This window comes from Schistocerca americana, chromosome 3 (genome assembly GCF_021461395.2).
Source record: "Schistocerca americana isolate TAMUIC-IGC-003095 chromosome 3, iqSchAmer2.1, whole genome shotgun sequence".
NCBI classification, from domain to species: Eukaryota; Metazoa; Arthropoda; class Insecta; order Orthoptera; family Acrididae; genus Schistocerca; species Schistocerca americana.
The window spans coordinates 471,823,509-471,831,353 of NC_060121.1; positions in this window are offsets into that span (position 1 = coordinate 471,823,509).

A 7,845-nucleotide genomic window follows, 5' to 3' on the forward strand; every position below is an offset into this window, starting at 1 on the left:
TCCACGATTGACTTGCGGGACACATACTTCCAAATTCCGCTCGACGAACAGTCGCAGCGCTATTTTGTGATCAACACCCACCTTGTATTGTTCAAGTTTCGCCGCCTTCCGTTCGGTTGTGCTTCGGCTCCTGCTATTTTTCAGTCTTACTTGCAGCAGTTGTGCCACTGTTCCTGGTTGCTCAAATTATCTAGATGATATAATTGTATCAGGTCGCACCCCTGACGAACATTTTCAGAATTAGCGTGCCTTATTTACTGTTCTTTTGCAGGCAGGACTAAGTGTAACAGACAAGTGCAAATTTTTTCAAACTGAGTCTCACTATTTAGGAAATATGATTAATGGACAGTGTATCCACGCCTCGCCGTCACATCTCGGTACGATTAGAGACTTGCCAGCACCCAGGAACTTGAAAGAACTTCAGTCTGTGTTGGGCAAAATTACATATTACATTCGCTTTATACCAAATGCAGCGCATATTGCAGCGTCTTTGCATCGCCTTCGGCGTAAGAACATTCCTTTTGTTTGGTCTTTGGAATGTGACGCTGCTTTCCACAAGCTCAAATCTGCTTTGAGTGATCGCTGTTTGATTCCGTTCGATCCCTCCAAACCAGTTGTTTTGGCTGTCGATTCATCTTCCCATGGCATCGGAGCGGTTCTCTCGAACTGCATTAATTCTGTCGATCGCCCGATCGCTTTTAGGTCTAGGTTACTCAGTTCTGCCCAGCAAAACTATTCTCAAACCGAGAAAGAAGCTTTAGCTATTGTACATAGTGGCAGTTTCATGATTTTTTGTACAGTCGCAAGTTCTATTTGGTCACCGACCATAAGCCTTTGACGTTGTTGTTCCACCCTTTGCACAAAAGTTGCAATGTTGGTCTTTGTTTTTGTCTAACTACAACTACGAAATCTTGTTTCTGCCTGCCGCCCAGCATGGCAATGCTGACGCTTCGTCTCATCTACCTATCGGTCCTGATGAAGTGCTTGTTTCTTCCAAACTGTCCTGCATGTTTGTTGATTCAGTGGACGAAGATTCACTTCAAACGAAGAATCGATAACCAGAGTTGACAAATATTTTGGAGGTCTGGAGGAAACACATTTTCGAGATGGGATCAAGGCATTGGAACATCGATGGACAAAGTGCATTAATCTACTAGGAGACTACATTGAACAATTAAAAAAAGTTTCAGTGATGTAGGTACGTTTTGTCTGTTCTGTTCTGAGAACTTTTCAAATCACCTTCGTAATAAGTAAGCATCCTACTGCTACATCCTACCATCGGCCTGAGGATGAAGTGGACTAGTTCTTAACTATTTCACACACAACAAGCACAACTCCTTCATCACATCTGACAAAAAGGTGATCCAGTATTATTGTTATTGGCACCTCAAACTTCAGTTCCCATCTATTCACCAATGTGTGTGTGACTGTTACAGTCTGCTGGTCTGCCATCAGCACCTTCACAATATTACAAAAAAATGGTGTGTTGTAGTCAGCATAAAATGGTTCATTGCTGGCATTTGGTTAAAGGGTCCTAACACATCCACTTCAATAGTCTGAAATGGTTCTGTTGCTATTGGCAACCTCTGCAACAGTACTCGTTTTAAAATGAGATATGTATGTTGCACACACTGCCCACAGTTTCTGCCTTACTGATCGACATCATCTTTCCTTCCTCTCCAGCAGTATTCCTTCACCACCCTATGATTCGTTGCTCTACACCCTCCATGGCCTGACAAAACGTGCTCATTCATTTCTCTCAGCACCTCTTTCCTTAGTTTCACTGGTACAACCATTTCGTCTCCTCATATAAGAACCCAACACACAAGCTGAACTGCTGCTACTTATAGTACTGCTTACATTCTCCATCAGCTCTCTGCACTGCTTGCCACTCAGCAAGATCCTCACCTAGTGCGTGTATCACCATACCTTCCCACTCTGTGTGTCTGCATTTCCATGTTTCTTCCCTGATTGTAGATTACTTAATGTTAGTACCCACCACATCAGTCTACTGGACAGGTCCTTCAAACCAAGTAAACACTTCAAAGTAGCATGGTCAGTCACTAATTTAAAGTTCTTCCCTTACCAATAATACAGGGAGCTCTTAACCTCTTGAATACTTCCCTCTGTGGCTGCCAACGTTCTTGCATTTCGCTCGAAAAATCAACTACGTCATCCAAATACACTAAACATTGAATAAGTTTTAAGACTTCACACTCCATTTAACAAATGCTACAATGTTGCTGGTATATTTTTCAAACCAAACAGCGTTCTTCTATACTGGTAATAACCCTAACGCAATGAAAACGCAGTCTTTGATCTATCTTCTGGAATAACCTCCACGTAATGGTACTACTCCTCAAGTTCATTGTTGAGAATTATCAGTGCTGTCAGAGATTTTCAATGGTTTCTGTGATCTTTGGAAATAGTGTCTCTTGTTGTCTTACTATTCAAATGATTGTAGTCACTGCAGAATCGAAACTTCTTTGATTTGTCCATAGAATTTTTAATTAAGATTACAATTTCAGCCCTCCAGGGGCTACTACTCTTTTCTTTTATGCTGTTAGCTAACTGCTGACTAACTCCTTTAAAATTGGGTGCAGTGACTGTGGTCTACCGTAAGGCCTCCAGTACACCAGCGCTCTTTCTCCTGTAGGAATCCTGTGTTGAATCACAGATATTGACGGCAATGTCTCCATGGAAAGAACAAGTATTGAAACTTTAACAACGGTTCTTCCATCTGCGTCATCGTTTGTCCCCTTAAATGTGTTACCTTCTCACACAATACAATCTTAGTGGCACCTTGTGCCTTTCGTAGCTTACACCTTCTGTGCACCAATCTTCATCCTCTGGAGTATCTAATATAGTCTCTAACATTATATTTAACGACTTAACCTCCCTAGGGCTAAAATTATCCACATTGATGAGTATTACCTTGCCTAATTTTTATTAGTATGTTTGCCTTTAAAAGTCCTGTGTTATACTGGAATTCATGGCATGCTCTACATATGAAATGTCACCAGTATTTAAGTAATGACAGATGTGATGTTGTAGTCCAAAGCGTTTCAACCCTAATCCATGAAGATAGTCTGTGACTGAAACCAGTCGATATTTGGTTTTTAAAGAAAAAAGAAACTGACGGTCAAAAATGCATTTTATACATTATTTGATGGCTGTTATAGTCATCTTCCAAAAAATCTTCTACACACTGCCTAAACTTGGATGCCTCCAAGTGAAGATTCACCATTAACACCTCAATGGCTGTATATCATTATCTCCACTCCAGGCAAATTATAGCATGGTGGGTCCTGTTGTCTCCCATCCACCAAATTTCTCACGGCCACCGATACATGTGCCCCTGTGTCCAGCAGAAACTTATACCTTATTCCACATACAACACCCACTATAGCACATTCCTTTCCTGCATTCGTATTTACTTCATTTTCTTTTATTGGGAACGCCTTTCAGCGGTTCTGGGGTTCCATTTTGACTTCAATGGGTGCTTACGACCATCCAGACCACTCATATTACTATATCGACAGTACCGTTGCTGGTTCATACCACCCATACTGCCATTCCCGATCCACTGCTGAAGGTTCACACAACCCCTATCATTCTGTGGTTGACGACACTACCTCTGCACATGTCCCATATGCTTACAGTTCATAAATACATGTTATATTCGCTGCAAATAAATTTCGTCGTTCTCTTACTCCTATCGCAACATCAGTCTCTTCAAATTCCATTGTTAGCCTAAAATCTGCATAGACATCCCTAGGTGCACCAGTGCAAACCCTCATAGACATTTGTGGTGCTAAAACCCTCAGGAAAGCATCGAGTGCCCTCTGTTTGGCTTCCTGTAACAACAGCTTTTTTGCCTCATCACTCTGCATCAGTTCGTATATATATATATATATATATATATATATATATATATATATATATATATATATATATATATATATATATATATATAAAACCAACGAATAACTCAGACAAAAACTGGAACAAAGATATAAGAAGTTGAATAGTGCACAGTTTTCTGGTAGGCAGTTAAGTATAATTTCTAAGATGCCTAATGAAGCAATAGAGTACTGTGGCAACAGGATTAGAAAAATTACGTGCATATATATATATATATATATATATATATATATATATATATATATATATATATATATATGCAAAATGGTTCAAATGGCTCTGAGCACTATGGGACTTAACTTCAGAGCTTATCAGTCCCCTAGAACTTAAACCTAAAAACATCACACACAGCCATGCCCGATGCAGGATTCGAACCTGAGACTGTGGCGGTCGTGCGATTCCAGACTGTAGCGCCAAGAACCGCTCGGTCACCCCGACCGGCTACTTGTGTATCTTCTGGTTCGCGCCAAATATATATATATATATATATATATATATATATATATATATATATATATATATATATGCACGTAATTTTTCTAATCCTGTTGCCACAGTACTCTATTGTTTCATTAGGCATCTTAGAAATTATACTTAACTGCCTACCAGAAAACTGTGCACTATTCAACTTCTTATATCTTTGTTCCAGTTTTTGTCTGAGTTATTCGTTAGTTTCTACCTTGTCCAGTGCCTCTGTGCATCGTACAAAGCACTCCACTTTCCCTGAAAGCGGTAATCTTGCTGTCTGCAACAACTGTTTGTCCGACTAACCGCTATGTCAGCCAATGACAACAGATTCTCCACAAATGATAACACATCCTTGGATAAGCTGTAAGAAAAGAGTAAGGACATCCGCAAGAGGAGGATTTATCCTTAGACTCTACGATTTCAACAGTCCCAGCTCCCCGTCCTTCTCTACTAACTTATTATTCACATATGTATTCTCTGCTTTTAACCACGCTGCCTGATCAATTTACGACTGCTTAGCTTCCTCACTGGTAACAGTTTGTGTCTTTGATTTCGCCTTCGGCTTAACCTCATTCATATTTACGACTTCCACAATAACAAGCCAACAACAAGAAGAATACAACAGTCCTTAGTTACTAACACTACCACACTTCTTACGTCTAACAATGAGCCACCTTGACTCGGGCATTGCTGTATGGCCAAAACAATGACAAGTAAGTCAAGCAACTGTCACAGATTCAGCACAAGGGGCAGAATACCCAAATAAACTAAACTGTGCAGATTGCATGGGCTCCAACTACTGGTCCTAACAGTAACAAACTGAGACACATTCACCGTTCCTCTGTACTCACAAAAGTAACTTTGCAGTTATTTTGACCCTAAACTCTTGAACCCCTGATTGTGATCAAAACACAAACAATAGTCTCACTCATCCCACAAAGAAGCTACGATAAACTGTAGTTCGGGCATCATGCTGTGGAGCTTGGTTCACTCTCTGCTGCCAACCGGCGGCGACGTCAGTTCTCCTAGCAGTGTTCTGTAGGGTTCCAATTGTTGGCATCACTCTGTTGAGCCCTGACAGTATTGTGGGGGTGACACTGATTACAGGTGCCAATCTGTATGGTAAGCAGTGGAGTAGCGCGCCAATGGAGCCACGTGACACTCCTGGTCGAGAGAAATATTTTATTTGACTTCAATTATACGTATCATTGTTGTCTACATGGGGCATACATGCCTCACACATGCACAGCAAGCTGGCAACAGCCGTCAGATAAGTATCTTCTGCCCCAGCAGAGTGGGACATGCTTCAGTGCCTTGTGATGCTGATGTCAGACCAGCACCAATCCAGCAGCCTGTCAGTCACCCAAGACCCTGACATCAGCATCACTCTTCTTCCTGTGCTGCGACTGAGTTCTGCTGTAGGATACCCCTGCCCAGGTGTCCAAGACTTGGCTCAATCTGCCGTGGTGACAAGTGGAGACTACTGTATATGAGTCGTGACCTGCTGCTTCCTGCCAGGTGTCTGACGTGGCAGGTGCAGACAGCAGGTTGGCAGCACTGGGACACCAACATCCACAGGGTGGACTTAGAGCGTGAAGCCACTGCTCCAACCCAGTCTCGAATTCATAGCTGTAGCTGGCAGTGCCGAGTCCCCTTCATTGTCTGGTTTATTGTTGGCTTCATGATGGTACTGCTGAACTCCGCCTCAAAATTAACATTTATATGCCTCCAGGGCACATTTGATGCACTATTAGCTGGCACCCGGTCACAACGCTCATAACAGTCCCTGTTGTGGTGTGGTGAGACCATCCTACCTGGTCTGGCTATTATCACTGCTTAGTGCAGGTTTTGCCGGGCCCCGCTAGCCCATCTCGCAATCGTATCGTGTGTATGACGCCACACTGCACTTACTGGTCACCGGTAGCTAGCGTGAATACTCCATGGCAGCTTTCTTACAAATTCCTACAAGTTTTATTTAAAACTAGGTAGTGGCGCTACAGAAGGAATCGCCTACAAGACAACAGAAGTACAGGTTTTGTGTTTATTATAGGAAGCTGAATGATACAACGTTACTCGATATCCATCTATTGCTAAATCTTGTACATTTCCTGGATTATCTCGGTTCATGCTAAATCCTCCCTGTATATGATCTAACTAGTGGGGACAATCAGATCACTGCACAGCCATATGACATGGCTAAAACATCATTTATTTCGCCTACAGGTGCACACTGCTACAATCATTTCCTTTCTGGTCCCCAGAATGCACCAGCTACATTCAAACAACTGATGAACACTGTCCTCAGAGGATTAACACCTACTCAATGTCTGGTTTACCTTGACGTTGTTACCAGTTTTAGCCAAGACGTGCAACAACATGTTGAAAGAGTATTTGAGAAACTGTGCAGTGCAAATCCTACCCTATCCATGCCAAATGCATTTTGCTCTACCTGAAGTAGAATGTTTTTGACAGAGGATAACTGCAAATGTGGTCCGACCTAACTTAAAACTGATAATGGTTCAAATGGCTCTGAGCACTATGTGACTTCTGAGGTCATCAGTCCCCTAGAACTTAGAACTACTTCAACCTAACTAACCTAAGGACATCACACACATCCATGCCCGAGGCAGGATTCGAACCTGCGACCGTAGCGGTCGTGCGGTTCCAGACTGTAGGGCCGAGAACCGCTCGGCCACCTCGGCCGGCTAAAACTGACAAAAGTTGTGAAGAACTATCCAGAACCCACGAAAGTAAAGGGACTGCAGGCATCCCTAGGCACTCCGAGTTTCTGCAGGCGAAAAATTCAGGAGCACGCTGACATTGCACAACCGATGACCCAACTACTGCAAAAAGGCGCAGTTTTTACTTAAAGTTCTGAATGTTCACAAGCTACTGAAACACTGAAAACAGCTTTGATAATGGATCCCGTATTGACTTATAAAGACTTCTCAAAATCCTTCATCCTGGCTACTAATGCTAGCAACTTTGGAGTTGGAGCAGTTTTATTACAGGAAATGAAAGCAGAAGAGCATCTAATTTCATTCGCTTCCCTTCTGAACAGTGCTGAAAGCAATTACTCGACAACAGAATGGGAATTATGTGTAGTTGTCTATGGCATAAACTGCAACCGATGCCTTTGTTGTAGTAATAAGTCACGACGCAGTGAAGTGGCTGCTCAAATTGAAAGATCCCAGCAGTAGCTTAATCAGATGGGCCTCACTTTTAGGTAAGTACCAACTCAAGGTAGTTTGGGAACTACACAGCACTGTGGATGAATAAGTAAGAAAGTCAGAGTATGTTACACAGTCGGCAGGGAAGACGAATTAATAAATGCACAAGAGTCTGTCTGACATGAAGTGTTAGTGCTAGAAGAAAGACCCTAAACTCGAAGTTGTTGATGAGATACTGTACAAGAGCTTTGCAAAAGTAACTGGATCGTCGTACCTGAGGTCC